The 5,035-nt window shown below is 43.7% G+C and overlaps 1 pseudogene across 1 annotated transcript; it reads right to left on the reverse strand.

Annotated features, from left to right (window-relative positions):
* Window positions 1-4,164: 4,164 nt before the first annotated feature.
* Window positions 4,165-4,752, reverse strand: LOC307057327 (large ribosomal subunit protein uL22-like; annotated as a pseudogene). Its single transcript has one exon. The product of its transcript is annotated as a large ribosomal subunit protein uL22-like (transcript).
* Window positions 4,753-5,035: the final 283 nt, after the last annotated feature.

Genomic DNA, 5,035 nt, shown 5'->3' on the forward strand with positions numbered 1-5,035 from the left:
CATCCATCTTTGGCAGCCTGTGGCAGTGCTGGGTGGATGGACCACATGTTTATGAGCATAACGTGGGACCCAGGCCTCTGTCACAGTCCTGAGCCCTGATGCCCACCCAACATGCAGGGTGGGCTGAGTGGTTAGGCTGAGGGTCCCTGTTCTCTGCAGCTGGGCTCTAGGCATATAGGAATAATGCAGACCGTTTTAAACATTTACTATGTGTCAGACATTGTTCCAAGCAGTTTATAGGTATTATCCTACTTAACTCTCACAACTCTGCCCATTTTAGAGGTAAGGAATAGAATGGAGAAAAGTTAAGCAACCTGCCCAATATTATAAGTTGGCAGAGCGAAGAATTAAACCCAAACCTTCCAGCTCCAGAAACCAAGCTGAGACAAGTTGAGTGGCTTGGTGTTTTTCAGCTACCAAGAGTTCATTCCAGAATCTCTTGCAAAAAATGCGCAGCTTCAATGAATACTTTTCACTCAGGTGTTGTTATTCAGATCCCCAGCTTTGTTTTCTTAGGGGAAAAAATCCAACTGAGAAAGGATCATACTTAAGAGTCATCTGAAAAACAATTTGATAGCTTAGAAATGAAGCCCTTTAGAAATGAAACCCTTTCTCACTTTGTGCTCCTGGAGCCTTTATTTCTGTGTGTGGGGGGTGGGGGAGGGGGGGAGTTGGATGAGCTGTGAAAATAAGTGGATTTTCTCTGATGTCTAATCCACTAATTATGCAGAGCAAAATTGAATCACACTTGTAATTCAGTTTTTACTGTTTGCATTAAGAAATGCTATTGGCAGAGTTGTGAACAGGAAAATGGAGAAGGAAGTTGCAAATCATTACTTAATGTGAACAGAGTGAATGGTAATTTTATGGGGGGGGGGCAAGGTGTTGCATTTGGACTGCTCGGGGTAGTTAATGGAGCTGTAGCAGTGGTGGCTAAAGTGGCAGCAGAGAATATTAAGGAAAGTAACATGGAAAGAAATTTGAATATAAGTCATAATGACTACTCTATGTTTGCATACAGGATGAGGAGTAAAATGCAATGCATGGATTCTGTGTCATTGAGTTTAAAGGAACTGTCACCCCCAAATTGGCTCTAATGATAGAAATTTCAGAAAGGTGATAAACTTTTGGGTGAAAAACGCAGGGCTGCCCAGCGTTTGGACCTTTCTTCAAGTTTGCTCAGAGCCCAAGGCTACCACCTCCTCCTTTGTGTGTAATAATAGTGCTCATCTCTGTCATGGGATTACTTTTATGCCCCAAACATCTTGAAGCTATTGGGGGCGTACCTCCCTCCAGTCTTCATCGCTTACCAAGTGCCATCAAACACTAGCATTCTAAGGAAAACATCAAGAAGGTGAATTTTGACTTAGAAAAGAGAAAGACCCAGAATGAAAGTAGCCCTGGGTGGAATGTATGTGGGGAAAGGAAAGTTTTCTAGAAAGTTTTTATGGTGTTGAGCTGGGATTGTTTCTGCCTAGTACTTTTGCTCACATCTCTCTCTCCCTCACTCTCTGTCTGCCTGTCTGTGTCTTTCTATCATTTCTTACTAGGAATGATAAAATTATCTTTCAGAAAGAGGCTTGCTTCAAAGCCTGTAGTTCAATTTGGGGCCCAGTTGACACCATTCTCCACTTGGGACAGTGTGTTTCTGTCATGTGCCCACTGGGCAGGTACCACCCCACCTCCCAATTATGAGAATGAAAAATGGCTCCAGACATTTCCAGATATCCCCTGCTGGGAATGTTGCCCTTGGTTGAGAACCACCGGGGTAGCCCATCTTTTTTATTCACTGTGTTCAACTCACTGATGGAGTATGGAAATTGAGGAGAAAAGAGGAAGTCTAGTCCTTGTGGATTTCCCCCCCATGACTTGCCCATCCTTCCTTAGAATTGGAGTTTTCCGGGCTTCCCTGGTGGCGCAGTGGTTGAGAGTCTGCCTGCCGATGCAAGGGACACGGGTTCGCGCCCCGGTCCGGGAGGATCCCACATGCCGCGGAGCAGCTGGGCCCGTGAGCCATGGCCTCTGAGCCTGTGCATCCAGAGCCTGTGCTCCGCAACGGGAGAGGCCACGACAGTGAGAGGCCCGTGTACTGCAAAAAAAAAAAAAAAAAAAAAGAATTGGAGTTTTCCTAGAAGTTTATTCAGAAGCTGACTGTGTTTTCATTCCTTCTCCAGGAAGGAGTTGCCTATGGTAACCCTACATTTAACCTTTTGAGGACCTGCCAGAATGTTTTCCAAAGCAGCTGCGCTCTTTAATGCAGGTTTTGCAAATGCAATTTCCTGTGACACCCTTCTCCCATTTCCTCCTCTTTTAGAACTTGTCTCAAATATCACCTCCTCAGGGACACCTTAGCTGATCTTCAAGACTAGTTCAGGCCTCTTTAGTACATGCCCTCATCACAACAAAATTAATTTTTGTGTAAAGTTTTATTAACTTTGAGACTCTTTGTGCCTCAGTTTATCCATTTATGTATTTATTTGTAAAATAGGGGTAATGCTGTCTAAATTACACATGAGAATACTAGAGTTAAAATGTCTACCATCTCAAAGCCTAGCACATAGTAGGCTAAAAATGGCAGTTATTATTTTAATATCCTCTGTATGGAATATAAGATCAGAACCATGACTGCACATTCACTAAGCATGAACCAGACATAACTTGTTTTCCCACAGTTTTTTGTTCATAACTAGTTGATACTTGCTTTGTGTTTTGTTGCTTAGAAATGTTTACCAGCAAACAAACAGGTGACAGAGTTGTAAGAGAATATAATAGAAAGAAGATGTAAATAGAAAAAATTCTATTTATTAATTTATTTGAATTGGGAAAATGGCTAATATTTGATTTTAGAAGAAAAGGCCTTAGTTTAGCTAAAGGAATCGCAGGATTGGGTGGGGCATATTTTATGAACCATGGTTCTTAACAACATATACAAGGATTTTTTTTTTCATTTGCATACCATCAGTCCCTCAGACTCCTGAAGAGCCAATTCTCACATTTACTTCTGCTTTTTTCCCCTGAAGCTTGGCCAAGGCAGAAGCTAGTTCCCCAGTATGGCAGTGATACTCTCCAGCTGAGAACTGGGCTACTGATCTGTTTCTCAGCAGCTCCCCAAGGCTGGCTATGCTGAGGAGAATCCACAGAGAACCATTTGGAAGTGAGAGTTGGCAGCATCTCACCTCCTGCCCACATTTGCAGCTATAGTGTAAGTGTCATGCTCCAGGCAGTGCTAGCATTGCTAGAGATTAAAGGGGAAAATGATGGTCAGGGACCAGTAGTGGATGCAGGGACTGTTGACAGCCCTTTCCAACCTGGAGAGTGAGGAGTTGGGATCTTGCAGTCACAGTTGAGGCAAGGCAGATTAGGGCTTTGGGGTGCCTCCCATTGCTAGATTCTAAGGCTTTTCTAAGCTGAGTGTTGGGCAAGTGCAGAACAAGGTGGGGGAAATACTCCCTTCTTTCAGGGGGCTACCAGAGGAGAAATACAATTTATCAAGAACTATCTTTAGGAATCTCCCAGGTTGGTGGAACTTTCCTTTTCTCGCCTCATTTTCTTCTTTGTCTTTCAAGTCTTCTACTGATTGCCCTGGGGATGCTGGGGACCCCAGGCTCCCTGCTGGTCCCTTGCCTGTATTGGGTGCTGTTGGTACATTCCAGATGCCTGATGGGCATTCATCCCCTGCTGTGAGGTGTGGCTGATAACCACTCCCTGCTGTCTCCTTCCCAGACAGTGGGAGCCTTCTCAAAAGATGTGGTCCCCCACTGTCCCATCCTCTCCTCCCTTCTTGCCTCAAGGTGGGGCCAATCCTAAATTACACTGAAGCTCATCTCCAGCTGAGACCACATCCTTGCTCTCGTTCCCCTGTCTTATCCTGCTTCCCTTTCTCTTCTCCTGGAAGCATTCTTTCATAAACCACTTGAATAAGAATCCCTGTCTTAGGCTGTGCTTCTAGGGAAGCCAAGGTAGTGCCCCTGCTCAAGCCTTCCTTCTGTTTTCTTTTCAATTAGTACCTGTCTCTACTAGGTGAAGATGGGTCATATTAATAATTGATCATAAATAAACCCTCCTAGTATATTTGTAGGCTAAGTGTGTTACTTTTCCTGATAACATAATACCTTACCACCAAGAATTTATTTTTAGGACTTCTTCTTTTTTTTTTTTTTTTTTTTTACTTTTATTTGCATTTATTTTTTGCAGCATTTATTCCTGGGCCATAAGTTTTTGTTTCTTCAATTTCTTCTGGGATATCTTTTTCTTCTGGGCAACCTCCTCTTCTGGTTTAGGAACAATCTGTTCTTTTTCAGTAAGGATCATCTCAATGTGGGAGGGAGAGCTCATGTATGGGTTGATCCAACCATGAGCTCTATAAGTCCTGTGCCGCACCTTGGGGGCTTTGTTCACCTGGATATGCTCAATGACCAGAGAATCTACACCTAAGCCCTTAAGTTCAGTATTACTCTCTGCATTTTTGAGCATGTGCAGTAAAAATTCAGCACTCTTTTTGGGCCACCGACCCTGCGTCCAGCCCCACTGTTTGGCCTGGGCACACCTACCAACTCCACCACTGTAATGATGGAATGGCACACACTGCTTCTTTAAAGTGACATCCTTCAGATACATAGTGGCTTTTCGGATATGCATACCCTTAATGACCTAGGCTGTTTCACGAGTGTTCTTAAAGTGAACACGAAGATTTGAACCTCTTGACTTGCATGATTTTGTGGGATTTTCTGGGTCAAGTGAATAGTGAACCATTTTTACAGGTCACCTCAGGCCGCTGACTGGAAAAGCAGGACTTCTTAAGTAGCAATACCAGTGGGCAAATGTCAGTGGAATTGTAGGAGTATGGCTGACAGTGTCTGCAGGGAGGAGAAGGAAGGGATGCTTCTGGTCAGTTGGACCTTTCAGCATCCATTCCAGAAAGACTTTCTGAATCACCCTCACCATCTGCAATGGACTGAATGTCTGTTTCCCCCCAGATTCAAATGTTAAAATTTTAATCTCCAGTGTGATGGTATTTGGTTTGGGAGATAACAAA

The sequence above is a fragment of the Hyperoodon ampullatus genome, assembly GCF_949752795.1.
Source record: "Hyperoodon ampullatus genome assembly, chromosome: 8".
In the NCBI taxonomy this organism is placed as follows: Eukaryota; Metazoa; Chordata; class Mammalia; order Artiodactyla; family Ziphiidae; genus Hyperoodon; species Hyperoodon ampullatus.